At 38.5% G+C, this 19,102-nt stretch overlaps 1 long non-coding RNA gene across 2 annotated transcripts in view; it reads left to right on the plus strand.

Moving 5' to 3' along the window:
- The first annotated feature begins 4,484 nt into the window (after positions 1–4,484).
- The window catches only part of LOC106040980 (uncharacterized), a 56,059-nt gene continuing 41,441 nt past the window's right edge, over positions 4,485–19,102 (plus strand). Inside the window, exons 1-5 of one of the 2 annotated variants that reach the window (XR_001210188.3) lie at positions 4,485–4,748; positions 14,311–14,539; positions 15,108–15,304; positions 15,971–16,056; positions 16,309–16,452. This is a non-coding gene — a long non-coding RNA (uncharacterized lncRNA). Of the gene's footprint in view, positions 4,749–8,501; positions 9,247–14,310; positions 14,540–15,107; positions 15,305–15,970; positions 16,057–16,308; positions 16,453–19,102 lie in introns of those variants that run through there. The other variant, XR_001210189.3, reaches the window with a different exon arrangement.

Raw genomic sequence — 19,102 nt, forward strand, 5'->3', positions numbered from 1 at the left:
TTAAAATAACATTTCTGACCCTGTTGTCATCATAGTTGAAGCTATGAATAAAAATTCCATAATATATTTCATATGTATGTATGTATATATATTGCTGAGGTGGTATAAGAAGAAGATATTTTATTATTGATAGGAAGTTATGTCTCGGGGTGTAGATGGGTTTTTTACTTCTAATAAAGCGAATACCAAAGACACACTCCTCTTCCCCCCCCCAAATCTCTTGTCCGTGTGACATTAAAAAGCTTAGTTAGCTTTTTCCCTTCCATTTTTCTGCATGAGCAATGGAGTAACACCTACCAGCCACCATTATCACACAATTTGGACAATACTGCTCATGATACTTTGCAGTAGTGTCTTTCTGTCACTCTGAACTCCCCGTGACCCACATATGTATCCTTCCCCTTCACTCGCTGAATCAACAATTACACTATGTTGATGAACACCAAGAAGAGGGAAACACATATGCATTTGCTTTTAAGTCTCAGAGTTGACTGAATACAGAAGAAGCCGGTGGCAATTTATGCCCTGCTGAAATACAGTTATCTTAACTGATATATGGGGATTACCATAATATTTCCTATTAAGTCTATGTGATTTTCTTTCCATTTCCATAGATAAAAATGGTAATACATTATCACCAGTGACATTGCAGGCACTGACTTTAGCTATAAAAATAAAAATCTAGCTGTGTACATAAATAATATTAAGATTGTTGCTGTTAGGTGCTGCTGATCGAAGTACTCAGTGGTCCAAGGTTATGCTGAACATACTGAATCTTCTAGAAATTTACTTTAAGGATGCTCCTAGTTGAAAATACCCTCATTAGGTCTTCCAAATTCAAAAGTTCACCAGATATCATTAATAGTTCTAACACAACCAACACTGTGAATCAGACAGCAAATACTATACTGTGTCCCTGTAGCTTTTTAATTCACGCAGAGTGACAAATATACTACATTATGATGGTGCTCAATCACTGTTCATTTTCCTCTATTCCTTGCCACATAACAAAATGCATTATGTGATAAACTCGTTACCACTCTACTGGGCTGTTCATAGGAAATTTCTTTCTACAGTAAAAAAATACAACATCAGAGACATTATTTGATTTAATTACAGTGTTTTCAAACACACAAAGCTGTGATTATTTTTCTTCCCAAATTGTCACTTTCAAATTGTTTGTCCCTGGAACTACACCACAGTTTCACTTCTGCTCTCCTCTTCTATCCCCTTTACTTGCGCTAGTAAAACAATTTCATCCCACTTCTTCAGGTGAATTATGTTGTTGCTTTGCTCATTGAAGAATGAAGCTTGTAGCCAACTGATATGATTTCTTATTTTTTTTTTTGTTCAAATTTTGTAAATCTCTCCAACTATAAACCTAATCTATCCTCCCGGAATGCAAAACTGCCAAAATTGAGGAAAATTTATTTATTTTTTCTACCTGAAGTGTTGTTCTCTTTGTTTCTCTTCTGCATTCAGACTGACTCCAGTTCAGTGAATGATTGGACACTACCACAGGGAATGAGGTTTTGCATGTTGTTGTCACAGTAGATTTCCAAAATAGTTTTTTTGTAACACAATAGCTGTTTACTTCTGATACTATTACAAGTAAATTATACAGTGGGACAGCTCACAGTGTAGAAGTCACTATAAATCTTTATATCATCTCTACTTCATTTTTTCAAAGCAAAACCAATAAATAAATAAATAAATGGCTTCTCAAAAAACAAAACAAAACAAAGCAAAACAAAATAAAACAATCAACAAAACCCTACGTAACACAGTTTATCCAGTTTACCTTTTCATTGCAGTCCAAATGGAAAAAAAAATATATCTCATAAGGACTCTGAAGGATTGAGGCATAGGAAAGTATCCTACACTTTTCCGTTTATCTTCATTAAAGATTATACAGCTTTTAAAAGAAAAAAACATTCCTCCAAGGAATGTTTCTTGGGTTCCTTCCATACACTTTGAAAACAAGCTGAGCATGGTAGAAGACCTGCCATGTTGTGCTGGGGCATTTTGTCCATGCAAGTCTTGCTAGGGTACTTCACTGGAACAGAGATTTTTCCTGGTAAAAAATAAACTTTTCTCTTCAGCCAAAGTAATAGATTTTATGTTAAAATGCCTCTTGAACAAATTACTCTGAACAAATAATGTGGCAAGCAAGAAAATCAGGTGCTTGTATGATACTCGGACTCAAGCAGCCACCTCTGCAGCCAGGATCTGAGAGGGATTAGTGAAGTTTGGGGAAGAGTGTGAAATGCAACCAACAAAAATTGAACAGTATTTTTGTAATGACAGACGTTTTCCATTTTCCTTGTGTCTGTGTATGCTAGGTAGGTTTTATTGCATTAGCTTTTATGGTATTATCTACTTCATTGTGTCAAAATGATGTTACATGTTGAATGAAGATAGCGCCAAGAACAGAAATAAAGGAAAGGAAATCCTGTTTTCTAAATGCAATTTCTGCATCCGTGGAGCAAATTTGAGCATGAGGACTCAGTCTGATAGGAAATAACAACTTTAAAGGACAGAACTGGACGTTACAAACTAGAGACCTGTATGACCCTAGTAGTTTAGTGTTAGAATAAAAGAGCATTATAAAAGAGATAAAGAGCATTAATAAAAGAGATTCAGGAATCCCTCAGCCAGTCTCCACTTGTTTGCTGAAGCAATAAAACATTATCATCTGCTTATCACTGGGCCTGCGATGGGAAGTGTTTAAAAATGGTAGCATGAAGGAACCTAATATTTGAAAAAGGTACTGTCCAATATTGCATATACGATACCTGAGTAACTGTTGAAGATTAAATACTTGATTTCAAAGTACTGGATGAAAAAAAAATAAAAAAATGTAAACAGTGTTTCGGACAAAAGAGACTACTTATGTCTTGTGGTATAGCCTATAGCCTACATAATTGCATTTGTTTTTCTAGAAGATGATATGTGTTTTATTCTTTCATCAACAGTCTAGCTATCATGAATTTTCTAATGTTGATGAAGGATTCTTCCAAAGAAGAGCAGGCAATGAGAGTTCAGATTAAATTACATGAACAGGCATTATTTTATTCCCGGTTTTGTTTTCTTCTCTTCACTTGCTTGCTTGTTCCCTTGCCTTTTGTGTTTATTTGTAAAAGAATGACAATGTAATCATGTACTTTTTAACAAGCACATCATACAGCTGCATGACTCTGTTTTAAAAATGCTGCTTCAAATCATTCCAGTTTCATTACTGTTTTCTTCCTTTTCTGAATAAAGCTAAGCAAAGGAGCTTGTCCCAGAGCAGATGCTGCCCAGGTTCTGCTCAGTGGTGTGGTCACACTGCTGGAGAGCTCCTTCATTGCCTCCTCCCCCGCTTCTTCCCTGTAAGGGCATAATGCAAGAGCAATCCTTTTCTACCAAAACATTTATGGAAGCATGTCAAGCATGTCGTGTCTCCCCCCTTCCCCCCCCCCCCCCCAATTTTATTGACCCTCCTTGACCCTTCCAGTAAATAAAGCACATTTCTGTGCTTTTATCGCGTATGAATCTACACATCTATCTAATCAAACCATAATACCAAGTGCATTAAGTGTCTTAAAAGTGATCATTTTACAGAGCTGAACAGCAACAACAACAGAAAACTGAGATGGGAAATAAATTGTGTATTCTCATGTGTAAGAGTATGTAATGAATGTGTAAGATGCTATATTTATATTGAATGTGAAAGAATATTTTATCAGATAGCCCCAAGCCACATACGCTTGCATTCAAGAAAATAAATCTTGTTTAATGAAACAAATCCTAGAACATGGTAATAACAAGTTGTACAAAGCAGAAGATGGAACATAAATGAAGGAAATGACTGGTGAACAGCCAAATTAATGAGAGTGGGTTTCCTGCTGATTGATGAGGAATCATTATGTTGAGGGGTGGTGGAGGGAAGCAGGGGTGCTGCCTGACGCAGAACCCACCTGGATGGCCCCTTCTGCAGGTGGCCAAATGGTGGGGGTACAGGCTGGGCTTGCTGTCAGCCAGGGATGTAAGGTGAGGTGTCTGGAAAGAGTGATGCAAAACTCTAATACTGTGGAAGGTTCTGGAAAGGATTGCTGGGATGATTTGGAGAGATGTAACTAGGCTTATAGAATTGCTGCTGTGGGGATATGCCCGAAAGTAGGTAGTGGAACTCATGTCCTTCACTTGGATATTATGGAAAGCTAGTCATACGAAACAAGGTCTGTGTTTTTTGTTTGTTTGTTTTGTTTTCAGTGGAACCATAAGTTTATTGAAAATAACAACATTGACTAATGTAACCTGGTCATGACTTTATTCAAAAACACATTTTGATTAGAAAAACAAACCCACCAATCCTATGCATAGTCAATTTTATTATCATAAAACACTTCTCAGCTGTAATTTAGCTACCTACACCTGCTTCGAGGGGGGACAGCTGGTTCACTGAGTGATGATATGGCACACCTGAGAGTTTGGGAGGATTTTGTTGTTAGAGACAAGGGAAGCAGAAAGGGTATATCTAAAGAAGTAGAGAATGAGATTTTGTATGTGTATTTTATATATTTTTTTAGTAGGCTCTGTTTAAAGTGAGGTGCAGAGAAAGTGGGAAAGTAAAGGCAGCTGATCTCTGATGCGGCTCCTGAGATGTTTTGTTCTGATGAGGCCTCACTGAGATCCCAAGATGGTAGCATTTTGCTTACGCTTGTGCTCTGTTACCAGGCTGCTGATGTGAGGGGCTCCTGCTACAGGTAGGAAAGCAGCATTTGACCCTATGTGTGGGAATGTGACTGAGCAGAAGACTTCAGGTAGATGCATGTTTTAGCTTTGAAATAATGTCTTACTTGAATTATGCATGGCACTTTGTCATCATGGCTCCTAAGCGCAGATAGAGGTGATCCTTGGTGTGGCTGAGGTGAGGCCTGCTCTCGGAGTTTTGTAGACATAATCCAGTGTGGCTCCTCATGCAAGAAGTCAGAATGAGGTGTTGTCTTGTGCAACTGTAGGTGCTCTCACTGTGTGTTAGTGGTGGCCTGTTCCTGATGTGATGCTGTTTGGTATTTGTGCTGAGTGAAATAGTTTCTGTGAGAAATTGCAAAGGGAGCTGAGGTGATGTAGTGCAGTGATAATCTAAATGAATTAGATAGGATTTCTTAGATGAGCTCATTTGAGAATCTGTTTAAATGCTGCTGAATGTGATGTTTGGTGTGTAGGAACAAAGAAACTAGTCTGTTCATGAGAGAGAGATCTGAAATAAAAGTGTTTTGAAGATATATGATGGAAGTTGTAGAAAACTAATGGAACTTCAACGTACCTGATGAGATGCTTTAGCTAAGACAGTGTCTGTATTTTGATAACTGAAAACCAGAAGAAATGAATCAGGAGTCAAGATGTGGGATTTGTAGTGAAATCACAGGCGATTGTTATGCTGATAAGATGCAGTAATGCTGGAAACTAAGGAAGAACTCGCAGAGGAATTGCTAGGATGCTTTGTGATCTAGAATAGAAATATAACAGCAACAACAATATTTTTTTATTCAAAAGGAAACTTTAATGTGTAACTCTACAGTGTTCTGATATTTGTTTTGCTGCCTGTATCAGGCGTGTGGTTTTCTTGTTTGATTGCATCCCCCAAAACTGTATGAGCTGTAGGTGTTTTTTCTTAAACCTCTTACATGTATGCTCTTTTAGGAATATACTGATGCACATCTACTTATGCTACATGAGACCAGACTTGAGTTTATTTAATTAAGGAATAGTATGGGGACTCATTCAATGTCTAATAATTTTGTTGTTATTAAGTTCATGCAGAAGAAATAGACTCAGTTCAACTTAGCTTTGCCTCAGTTTTGAGATCTTGTGGTGCAGACCTCTGATTTCTTCTTCTTACGTATGATAATTGTGTATTACAACCTCTTGTAGGTTGTGCCTTACAACCTCTGATCACGCAGGTATGAAGGTGCTTGCTTCTCTGTTTTTTGAAAGCTAAGACAAATCAGGAGCTGACCTGTAGCCTAGGTTGAAGTCCTGGTAAGAAAGGGCTGGGATAATGACAGAGGATGTTTGTTTGGGAACTTGACTGAACTGTGTCCTCGCCCCTTTACAAAAGGGATTAGAACTTGTATTCTCTGTAGAAGAAAGCACCCCAGAAAAGACTCAATGTTTCCTTGACAAATCTCCTCAGGAACAAGAGGCTGGAAACCTACTGGCAAATAGTCTTTATAAGACTGTGTAATAGGGGCACTGAGACTCAATATTATCTACAAAAAAAATAATGTGCATATATCTTTTTTAGTGGCTTTTTTTCTTTTTTAAATGGGATGGGGGATAGAGGCAAGTGGCTGGCTTGGAAGAGTTTGTGGACTTGTTCTTGGGCAGTTTGTTTCTAATGTTCTTCTTTATGCAGCCCAGAAGCAAATTTAAGATGTTTCTAAGTGAAGACATGAGAGTATTTTGTCATGTATTTTCTTACCTGCTTAAATCTTTTTACTTTTGTGGTTCAAAATCTATAAGTCTCTTCTTTATGTAAAATAGACCTCCTAGGTCCACAACCAAAAGAATATTACATGTTATTGTAGCTCTTTATGTTGCATCTGTGCCTTAAACTTAAGGAAGCTTCCCACATCCACCTCAAAGCTTGAGAAGCTTTGCCAGAAATATACTTATAAATGATCTCGTTGAATTTTACAGTCCTCTTTTTGTTCGACTGGAGTTGGGAGTGGTGATGGAGGCAATCTTAGACAATGCCATAACGCAGGCAAAGGTGAGTTGAGGGGTGCATAGCAATACGTACAAAATTGTGGGCTACAGGAAGCACTTATGAAAGGAGTACTACAACTTAAGAAAAAATTTAAATTGCTGTGAAAGAGCAGTACAACTCTTTGCTCCCTCCACAGTAAGGATTTAAAAGCCAGGATGCAGTGTGAATCAGGTGCATGTGTTTCATAATCAGTTGAAAACAGATACTGGTTCATTACCATTATCTGGTTCATGGTAGGGATTTTTTGTGTGTTCTTGGATTAAAAGAAGAGAACACTACATGTGAAAGCGACTTTTAATACAGATTTTGACAATAGAAGTCCCTGTTAATGATAGACACACCTATTCTGTAAGGATCCTGACCAGAAAGGTATTTTAATTGCTGCTTAACCAGTTTCCTATAAAAGCAGATGATCATCCATTTTACTTAGAAGTTGAAATATATGATTTCAAAGTGTCTCAGGAGTACTCTTGCACATATACAGTAAGTCATCTTGGTGTGCTTTGGAATTCAGGACCTTAAAATGTACGTCTTTTACTACTTGAGTTTAATGGGCTGTCAGCTGTCCAGGCAGATCCAGTACAAAGCCAGACATGTTTTTAATCTTCAAAGAACATAATGAAAAAAGTGAATATATTTAGTTATTAGCTAGGAGGTACAAAACAAGCGAGGAGAAAAACAGTGCTCTTTTTTATCCTGTCTTGAATTAAATAACTAGAATTTTAGCTGTCCATGTGTCGAAAACATCTACATAGTAATTGAGGAATTTACTGAAGAGGAAGTACTTATTTGTCACTATTTAGTAAACAGTCATATAAATTCAACATTTGCTCAGTCTTTTAAATTCCCCACATTTGAAAATGTACTTATTACCTTTTTGTACTTTGTGCTATACAAGGAAAAAACAAGTTGAGTCTGAATTGAATCGAAGTTTGAGTCTCTGAGAGCAGAATGATTGTAGTTTCATTTTCCTATAAGGGAACCTGTCAACAGGAGTTCCATATGCACAAATCCCTTGTATTTAATAATTGTCAGTTATTTTAAACAAATGGATTTTATTTCATGCTTGCAATGAGAAATTTCTGACCTTTACTTTCCTCTAAATTCATAAGCTGCTTAGTAGTCTCAAAGCCCAGATCTCTGAAGTTATTAAAGGTTATTACATTCATAGGTGATAATGATAGCTTTTAATACACAGACATGCTGTCACTTACATGTGAACACGATATAATAACAATATAGGAGCTGAAACAATCCTTGCTATCTGGTTTTCAGAAGACAATATAGCTATATATCACTAGTAGCAGTCTTTATAATCAGTGTTGTCTTACTACAGGACGGTTGATCAAGTACATGGCATGCTTTGCTCCCACCAGCCACTGGTAGTAGTGGGGAGAAAAAGGCTAGAGTCATACAACTCTTCTAGAAGCAAAGTGCCTGTTAACATCAAAATCATTTTGGTCATTTCACCCAAACTGTTTTTTAAGAGATTCTCAAAAGATTGACCTAAAGAACAGCTGCCCTGAGCAGTAGTGGTGTTGGCATGTGTATGATGAATGAATTCAGTGTCATTGCCAAATTGCTGATTCAGACATGAAGAAAATAAAAAAAAAAAATGCTTGTTTCTTTTCCTTATCCCTCCCATTTCTAGCCTATTTCTGCTATTCAAACTTTAATTTACCCTTTGCATTGAATTATTCACTGGGAGCCAGTTCATATGTTGTGTTATTTTTAATCTCTTAAAGCTGTAATTTTTTTTCTGCAAAATCTTCGAGGAGGAAGAATGTCACACAGTATTCTGTTATAGCTGGAATTCTGTGTGTTCTGCTTATGGCACAAATATATAGACTAGTAAATGAAAACCACTTTTAAATAATCAAATAACCTGAGGAAACTCAAATTTGAACATGCAGGGGAAGAGGAAAGCTAACACATGCTAACTTGTGCTGGAGCCATGAGTTTTCATCCTGAAGATGTACATTGAACATCTAGTACACCATACCTGAGAAAATATGTTGACTTCTAGGCCTAAAACTCTTTGGACTAAGGGAGTAGCAATGCTCTTTGCTTTGGGGAACTACTGGTATTTTCAGACAGTTCAAGATGTTTGCCTATTGAGGTCATAGTAGAGATGCATTGTGATCCTGTTGTGTGGTGATCTTGGGCGTGGTGGTTGGTAAGCTATGGGGGTCTGTAGGATCATGGCAGGGTTCCATCACAGTCCTAAAATGGTAGTGCTGTGCATTGGTGTCTTCTAAATAAGATGAGTGTCTTTTCTGGTGGTCATATAACCCCATCATGATTAGCTACAAAAAAAAAAAGGCAAGCGGAGTAGATTGGAAAGAAGAACTGAAGAGTTTCTCATGCTTGCATGCTTTCTGTCGTCTTTAAAATGAGTACCTCTATGTGCTTGAGCAGAGATGTTGAAGTTGCAGGGAAGTCACCTTCAATTTCTGGAAAAATATTAGAAGAGTTTAAGCACTAAGAAGGTAATGTGGAGTTGCTGAGATTAAATTATTCCAAGTCAATCTAATTTTCTTCTATGCCTGTGTAATGAGCCCTGCAGACCAAAGAGAAGCTGTGAAGTTTAGAGTACTTCTGTGATATTCTCATAAGGAAATTAGGGAAACTACTTCTAGGTGAGTGCAAAAGTAATTAGAGAAAAGTCTGAGGGTATTTATCTGTCAAACTCTAAGATGCATAGGGTGCGATCTTCGTGGGTCCCTCCTACATTTGGTTCTGTTCGGTATTTTCTGTTAATAACCTCTGTAATAGAAAAATCACTAGGCCTACTAAATGACTAGATAATACTGTTGTAGGAAGAATGGCAGGTGCAGATAGGAATAGCTGAAGTGCAAAAAGTGTCTTGAATATTATGTGAATTGACAGCAAGTTTAAGTGTAAGGTAGTTCTGGCTGAGTTTCTGCTGTATGAATGCAAATAAGATGATAGCTAGTGATGTAGTAACCCAGGCCACAGGCTGAGCATGAGCCTTGATAAATGCCCACATAAAAGGTAAACCTCAGACTGGAACCAGTGAACAGGATGCCATCCATCTCTCTAGTAACCCTTCTTGTCTGTTCAGCACCAGCAAACCCCTTTACAGAACAGTATGTTCAGGTTCTGGCAGCATGCTTTGGCTTAATTCTACATTTAAACTGCTTACTGCCTCCTCCCTTCTCTCTCTCTTTTCTTAATGTACTAGTATCAAAAATCTGTGGGTTGCTGAGTCTAGAAAAAGCAAGACACAGGTGACAGCAAGTCTTCAGAAATTTTCTCTTGCACTTCCGAAGAACTTCCTGCTTTCTGCTGTGGATAGGACAGGGAGTTCTAGGGATAGGTATGGAGATACAGGCTGGTGAGGCTTCGGGATGTTGGCTGACTCTTTGGTTTTTAATGAAGCAGATTGGGGAGCACTGCTTTAAAAGATCATGAAATGCTATTTGTTCAAAATACTTGATAAGAAAACAGCGGCTTAGATTTGATTTTTGTCCAATTTTGAGCATCTGCTATTCCCCTTGGCTCTGTTTTCTATAATTTAACGATGTGCAGTTCTGACTTTTCATTTAGCTATTGTCCTTGAAAGTCCCTGAGACTGAAGCCGTGCCGCACAAGTTAATTGGTGGGCTGTCCCTTTATCAGGCTGAAGTACAGCACAAATGTGTAAACATATAACAGTTTTGTTGGTATTCCTGCTAGCAAGAATGACTTTTTATGTTCTCTTTCAATAAAATCTTTTGTGTAAAAGACAATACCACTGGAATTTGGCTGCTGCTGTTTGTGCCTGTCTTTAAATAGGCTTATGTGTTCCAGTAACTGTTTAAAGTATGCTGTGTCAAACTGTATATGTGTGTGTGTATATATGTCTGTCTCTATATTTCTATATTAAGCTTCTCAGCAAGCCTTTGAACATCTTTATACCCCAGTGAACACTACCTGTATTAGATCAGGTGTCAAACAAAGCGTAATGTCTAGAGCTGCTCTTCGGTTCATTCAGCTTCCCTCCTGGTCTGTACGTCTGTGGTACTCCATATCTAATGAAGTATCTAACATCTATATCCCATCTAATGCCACGTTTATGATTACAGCTTTAGCACAGCTCACAGTGACTGGGCTCTGGTTGTAACCCACTGCCCTCAGGTCTTTCGGGAGGGGGGAGGAACACTGATACAGGAACAATGGAAAGTTGAAAACTGAGTCTTGCTTCTATGTTTGGAGAGCTTCTAGAAAATCATGGTTGCTAGAAATGGGGTAACTGAGGAAAGAGCAAATGAGGGAGGCTGAAGAGAGATTTAAAGGACAATTTTTCATTTTAGACTTCTGTTTGACATGGTTCTGCTTTCTTTGTTCTCTTTTGGTATTGGTGGTTTTTCCCACTAAATTGTGACATTTGGATTAGAGAGAAGCAAATCCTTAAAAGAAAGTGTTTCAAATGCGAAGTTTAGGGCAAGGCAGACTAGATCATCACTTGAAACCAGTACAACTCCATTGACATCAAAGAGACAACACTAATTTACGTAAGCTGTGCATCTGACCTTTTGTTCTTGTGAAACTTTAGAATGGTTTACAATTCAATATGTAGTTGTTTTTCAAATCAATTCCATTTTAAATGTTTCTGTGATAAAGATAACTTTGCTTTTAACTGTCATGAAAGTCCAAACTAAAGCAAAGTATAGCATAATCAAAATACATCAAAAATACAGCTCGTTTATTAGGTAAATTCTGACTTATCAAGTGTCCTTGAGTTTCTGAGTTGCCTCTGATCTTGCATCAAAAATTCTCCTTGTGCCTTCTCCAACACTCATTATCACTCATTAAGGGTTGAGATTTAAAAATTAGAAGTAAACGTCAGATATTTGAAAAGCAGCTCGATTTTCCTCTTAGAAATCACTCTTTTAAGGCATCAAACTCGATTCAAGCTTTGAAAGAGGGCAGCTGTGAATGGACATCATGGGTACAGACAGACGAGCACGTTTCACATATAGAAATATGGGGAAAAAACTCGCTCACTATTAAACTCAGTTTCTTATGGGATCCTGTCATTCCTGGCAAAGCATCCCTGGCTGTTGTTTTGAGCTCTGTCATTTAAGAATAAATCTAATAAGCCTAAAAAAAACCAGAATGACAGCTTTACTTTTTTAGTAAAATAGCTTTAACAGAAAGTAAACGTGAGAATGTCTCTATCTCACTGAAATCCTTAGTTAGAAATTGGAACAAGAGCAAGGGGTTAAAAATAGATGGTCAATAACTACTGAACCCAGAAAAGAAGAGAGAAATTCCAGGATATTGCTTCAACTGAAATGACAGCATCCTTAAATGTACCAAAGCTAGCTGCATGCTGAAGAGTGCAGGTTACTTCTACTCTTTCATTTAGGTGTCAGTAGTAGTAATGATTTCTTTGTCTAAAAATAAATTCTGACTTGAATCTCCATTTAGGGATGAGGTGTATGTCTGGCTCTGTGAAACAATAAAGATGTGGAGTTTTGATAACTGACCCCATTATCATCTACCTCCTGGAGCTGTGGGCAGTGTCTCGCCCACCTTTCCTGGCTTGTTCAGCTTGGCCTCTTGCAGAGATGTGTGTGCTCTGTGGTCCTTAACATATTGTGCTAGCCTTGCTGCCTGGGGTTGCTGCGAGGTGACTTGGCCCAAGCTGGTGTCTGAACATGTGGGGATGGAGCCCCTGAGGAGCACGATGGTCAGCAGTGCCATGGGGGTCAGTGGAGGCACACCATTGCAAGGCACAGGTTAGCATGCTGCAGGTACCCTGTCCCTGCAGGCAGTCAGGCTGTCTGTAGCATGTGTGTACATGGGTGCGTGATTACAGGGGATGAAGCCCTAAGACAACCTTCTTTTTTTTTAAATATATATATAAAAAAACTTGAAATTGATTTGTCTATTTATCCTTGCCATCTGAAACACATCTTCATATCTTTTTTACTAAAACTATTATACTCTGCCTCCCCCAAAAGGATTCACTTCAGTAAACATGGCTTAGTGTGTGAAACTATATTACTTATTAAGAATTATATTAATGAGACAGGACAGAATCACTCTCTATAAGAAGATTGGATAGTTAGAAATTTCTTGTCTTGAGCGCCTGTCATAAGTGTTTGAAAAAGCTTTTATTTATAGATGGACCTCCATAAGAAATGGAATTTTCCAGGCATGCGTCTTTCTGGTTATGTATTGTGACAATTTGAGTGCTTTCTACATGATTTTTGTTGCTGATTTGATTTTCTGGGATGTTTCTGTTCGCAGTTGGTGCTGCTGTAGTACTTGCAAACATTAATCTTGCTTGAATATGGAACAGGAAGGGGAATTATACTGCTGATGAAAATGCCATTAAATACGTAATACTTCTAGAGCCTAGAGGGCTTTTGAAAAAATAAAATCAAAGATACAGAATAATATTGTATTCTTGTAGCCCATCAGCAACCTGGGGATGTGGGGGGAGCAATCTAGGAGGAGTTGAAACTAAATGGATATCTCATTACATTGAGAATGAAAAAGGGGAGAGGCATGAAGTAACTGCTGGCTGGACAACCCAAATACCAAACCTTCCTTTAGAGAAGATGAACTATTGTCCATTTCTCAAGCATCTCAGAGTAAATAAGTCATGTAATAGGAACACTAATTAAAAACTATAACTGAGATCTGTTGTAATGTACTCAGTTTTAAATCGTGTGTTGTTCTTCTGTGGAGGTGTTTGTTATTATCTTTCCCACTGAAGATTAAAACTATTCACATTTCAGTGAATTACTCTTTCCCTATCCTCCCCACATACTCAGAGGATAAATCACAGGACTTCTTTGTAACACGTACTGCCCATCTTTGGCCTCAGCTGTTGTGGCCCAGCTGACAGGCAAGCTACCTTGCAAGGAAGAGCCACTCTTACTGTGGAGTCACTGGTTTAGGACAAGCTGGCTGCATGTCTCTCACTAGAGAAGCTTGTGGACCAGACCATCCTGTTGAAATGGCAGCTCATGCCCTGCTGCTTATGCCTTGCTTCACTAAGCAAGGAAATGCTTTCTAAACGGAGTGCTTCTTGTTGTCACCTTCCATAAGCAGAGATCAAATCACTGATGAGTGTTAGCATAGCCCACTTCATTTTGTCACCTGGGATCTCAGACCCTGGTGCTGACAGAGAATCACAGATTTGACAGAACTCACAGATTTCTGCTCTGTGCTGATTAGCGGGGCTGATGAAGAATAGCTTTACTTCCATTAGTGTCTACTGGTGCTTTGCATGCTTGCACCAGGCAGTTTTATCTTGCCTCTCATCCCCAGGCTACTACCTCCATCCTCTGAAGAAATTAGATTAAACTTTTTCCTATACCCACCCTCTTATCTGTTTTTCACTGCAGCCTACTATGGAATTACAATGTACCTGGTAGTGATTTTAGTCATTAATTAAATATCAGCCTACTATTGAATTACAATGTACCTGGTAATGATTTAAAGAACAGAACAAAAAAAAAGTAGGAAAGGATAACTTCCATACCTACTAAATAATATCTTTGTATCTTTCCTATATCTCTTCATTTGTATAGAAAGCATTTGTACTGTTTATATGGAATCATGAAATAGCTGTGTCCAAGGCATGCTACAACTGATCCTGCTAATAAATATTGTGTTGATGGGGTGGAAAAGAAAACAAGCCCAAACTTCTGGTGACATGCCAAACGATGGGATGTGCTGCCTATGCCCCAGATGATGGTGCTCCCCTTCATACATGGGTTCCGGTGAAGGAGCTCTTCTGGTTCCGTGAGACTAATGTGGGTAAGTCATTCCCACACCTACCCAAGGGAGACCCACACAGCCCCAGCTTCTTGGTCAAATCCTGGTTTTGGTGGGCACGCAGGTGGCCTCTGCTTAAAGGACCCGTTATATGGGGGAAATTTCTGGTGCCTAAAAGTCAGTTCTTTGATTGTACAGAATTATCAAAGAACCTGTGAAGCTGATTAAATATTTTTGTGGGACCTACTGAAGTTTTTAAATCATAATAATGAGTAGATAGTGACCCCGTTTTATCACAGCCATATATACCATTAGGAATTGCTGAGAGATTTAGTTGCTAATAGGCTATCAACCTTCAATATGCAACTACATCCTGGCTCAGAAACTTCACTGCTGGGCTCTGATTCAGAGCATTCAGCAAAGATGTACACTCCCCATCTATATTTCTGGGTGCAGAGTTGCAAGTATCAACCTGCTGTAGATACTGTGAGTCTTTTGGGGAGCAATAGCGCCCCCCCCCCCCTTTTTTCCCCCTGCAGTAGGTTTCAACTTCTCTTGAAGGCTTGAATCTCCTTTAATCTGAGCATATTTCAACCTTTCTTGTTGAAAGCTAATAGTGTCCTAATGGCCATATGCTCAACCGAGATTGGATGCAATACCTAACAACAAGCTGCCAGCCTCCATCCCAAATGAGCATCTCTTAAAATTGCCTGCCCTGAAAGCGAGGCACCGATCAGCACCAGCTCCAAGCTGCGCATGCAGAAGGGCGTGGGCAGTCTCTTATATGTGGATCCTCACCTGCTGTTGGTAAGCTGATTTCAAAATCAAATTCAGTCTTGGATAAGTATAAAAGTAGAAATAAAGACTGAGGAAGTATAGATAGCCAAGTTTGGTAGCACAAAGGCTTGCAATTTTTAGCTTCAGTTTCAAAGCTTTTAGAAGCTGTGAGGAGATGAGCTTTTAACTTTTCCTGAGCATTGCTCATTGTGTTTTGCCCTAATGGGCTGTTTTTGGCATGATGACACTTGGGAAGAAGTGTCTTTAAAATGGTGAGAAGCTAGAAAGCAATAACTGCCATCCCAAAGTAGTGAAAAAAGTGATTTATAATACATATGTGTGTATATGTATGCTTAAAGAAACCTTTTCCTTCCCTGACAAAAATGTTCTGATAGTGAAAACCAGCATCTGCGATTTCATCTTGATCTCTGATTTTAAGCAAGTGAGAAGTTTCTCATTTTGCTTGAGAGGGGAAAGAAGAAAATCGCTTTTTTGGGAAGTTCCAAGCTAGTCCCAAGGGCTGTATCTTGAATATAAATGGATATAACATTCATTTTCATTTTTCCTGCTCTTCGTTGATAGGTATTTTCTACATGTTTTACATGTTAGACCTGTCTCAAATGTCACTCAAGATATTTTCTCATTTATAACTGTTTTCTGCAGCTCCTTCAGTAATTCCAGTCTATTGCCTTTTAGCACTTATTGCCTACTGGCAGATGCAACATATTCAGGTCACGCAAGTTTATTCAGCACAGAGATGACTTTTGAGTGAGAATGCTCAAGTGAGTAGCTCAATTTTAACTCGAACTGCCAGTAACAGTAGAAAATAAGCTTCTCAGTGAAGAATGTTTTATTTCTTTGCTACTAAAATCTTAAATTCTAATTTTAAATGAGCTCTATGACCAAAATAATTCACCACTGTTATATGGCTAAACTTAAAATGTTGGGTTTTTTTGTGAGGTTTTCAGGTCACACATTTCTCGTGCTGCATTAATTACATCGTAGCACTTTATATGTTTTTTTTGAATTTACAGGAATTAGAACCAGGGAACTTCTGCGGATTTGTTCTACCAGAACTTGGACATACAGACCCTGGTAGCTGATGTAACGACAGGCTGAACTTAGCTAACTTATGGAAGCGGTGCTATGGATGGTTCCAGGAAAGATGTCACCTTTCAGTATGGTTGTTTTTCTTTTCTTACCTGATAGAGTCTCCAAGTAAATTGTTGATAATGTAGCTGCTGAGATGTGGTGCTGCTCAGTTTTCCCTGCAGGGAGATATGAATCTTGTTTGCTGTATGGTGGGGAAAACTCTCAAACCCTGGGAAGCTGCTGCTGCTGCAGCAAAATCCTCCTTCCTTATGTCAGAGGAATCTCTATCAGATATATAAAAATGGGAGGCATGAACCTAGCATACTGTATCCCCAGTTCTGGGGTTCACTTCTTCTTTTCTTATGTGTGCGATATGCACTTTTTTTAAGTAGACAATGTACTTATGGATTTCTCCCCAAGATTTCTTTTAGTTCAGTTATCCCATTAAACAGCAGCAATTGCCATCAGCCCTTGAAATAAACAACTGAGATATAAATGGAGGTGGTAGCATTCAGTGTTGAACTGCCTAATGCTTTTCAACACAAGTTTTTCAGTTGCTGTTTTGCAACCCAACAGCGTCTGTTTCAGTTCAACCTGCTATGCCAGATAGGATTTCCCCTGCCCTTTTTAGCCTTTCCCACTGAATAATGGGAGAACATCTTGCTTAAAAAAAAAAAAAAGCTAGAATAGGTGTGCTTTCATCTGCTTGAAAACTCCATGGAGCTCTTGCATTACTCTGTGTTTTGTGGGGAGATGTATTGGCAAGGGATTCTGTGAATTGGTAAAGGGTCTCTGCTCAACTGTGAGGTTACAAATGTATTATTATTTTTATTTTTAATTGTTGAACTCATGTCTACCTAGATGCCTTAGAGATAGGGTTCTTGTAACTATAAGACTATCCCATGAGGAAGCATACAGTATACTTCTGAAACGGAGTTTTTTTTTTTTTTTGGGGGGGGGGGGGCTGTTTTGTTTATTTTTGGAGTTTTTTACAATGTGTTTTCCCTTTATGTGAAGTTCTTGTCAGGCTCAAGGAGTTTCAGAGTAATGATCAGTGAAGAAACAGGTGAAAGAAGTCACTTAGGAAGTTTTGGCACTACAGGGTTTCATAGGTGTAGTGTTGGACCAGGACTGAAGTGAGAGCCTTGTGTAACATAGCCTTAGTAAGTAAGATCAGGAGACAGAAAAGGGAGAGAAGGAGAAGATCTTACTTGAATCCTAGCTTCAATACTTCCAGCTCCTCACTCTGGTCTCTGAGGCTACAAGGTCTAAGCAAAAGTCTTTGTCATGCCACATAGCATAACCTTAGCGTTGCTAATGTCAGTTTCCTTCCATTAAAATGTCTCAGCTTCCCCCCACCCTGCCTCAAATCCCTATAAAAAGAAAAAAAAGGGGGGGGGGGGGGGAAAGGATCCCTGAAAACCAACTTACCTTGAGGTTTTTGCAACGTGCACCAAAGGAGTGTGTTCTTTTCTGTTAGGGCTGAGGGTTTGACTTCTAGAAGTGGATTTGATTTTTTTTAATAGAAGGAGTAATGCTATGTCCAGGTGTTCTAAATTTATGTATGCAAATACCAAGTAACCTAATAATTAAAGTAATAATGTAATTCATAGTAGTTTACCTTATTCTGAACTTCAGACTAAATTCACCAACTGACTTGCTTCAAGCTTGTTCCCCAGACTTGCTTCTTTTCATTGATGTGGTGATTACCAGTGCATTCACCCAAACGACTTGAGAGAGCGAGTAAAATGCAAAGGAGGACTACAATAACACTACTAACATAATGTCATATTGTACCACATGAACTCCCTGCTGAACCTGGGGCAGCTCCAGAGGTCTGGCAAACTGTGTTCTGTCCAATCAAGGAAACAATTGTTTAAAAGCAACCGAACACCTGTAGCTTTCTCCCCACAGAAAGAATGGAGAAAAATTATTCCAGTACCTCCTTTTTATAATGTCTTGAGAGCAACATATAAATAATACCTTTTTTCTTTTTCTGTAAAGAAAATCTGTAAGGAAGGACTGTTAATCATGTTTCCTCATGACTGGGGAGGCCAGGCAGGTCCCCAGGATATGGCAAACTTTGAGCTATCTCTGTAACGCAGGTGTTGCTGGAGCAGCTCAGGCACAGCCTGTCTAACATCTTCTGCAGCTGAAATGCCAACTTATGGAAGTCACTGTCAGAGTTTAAAGTTCTTTATGAAAAATACAATAGTTGTGTGATGAAAATAATGGAGTACTTAAAAAGATTCAGAACATATCCCACTCCTGCACTGTAAAATACAATTTATACTATCTTAAAATAATCTACTGGAAAGGAACTTTAATTTTTGTCTTTTATAACTGTCAGTATACAACAGTGTAAACCCAAACTGAAAGGAAAGGGGAACATACACATAATTCATAGAAGTGCATTAATTTACTTATTTTTTTTCCAAGGTCAGCATAACATTGAGCACAAGTAAAATTTTTCAAGAGTAAGTTATGGGTTTTCTGCAACACTTGAGGAAAAACTTTTTCTTCTTGTGGTATGAGTTTTGATGCTAAACTGTGTCCAAAAGTCAGATGCACTTCTTGTCTCCCCTTGGTGCCTGGCAATTGCTGTGAAATAAGTTTGAATAACAAATACCTGACCCAATTTACTAGGCAGGTCTTGTTAATATGATAGTCGGGTTTTCATTATTCCTGGTATTATGACTTTTATGGCAATTATGGCCATAATAATGGCAATAGCCA

Source organism: Anser cygnoides, chromosome 4, assembly GCF_040182565.1.
Source record: "Anser cygnoides isolate HZ-2024a breed goose chromosome 4, Taihu_goose_T2T_genome, whole genome shotgun sequence".
Classification (NCBI taxonomy): domain Eukaryota; kingdom Metazoa; phylum Chordata; class Aves; order Anseriformes; family Anatidae; genus Anser; species Anser cygnoides.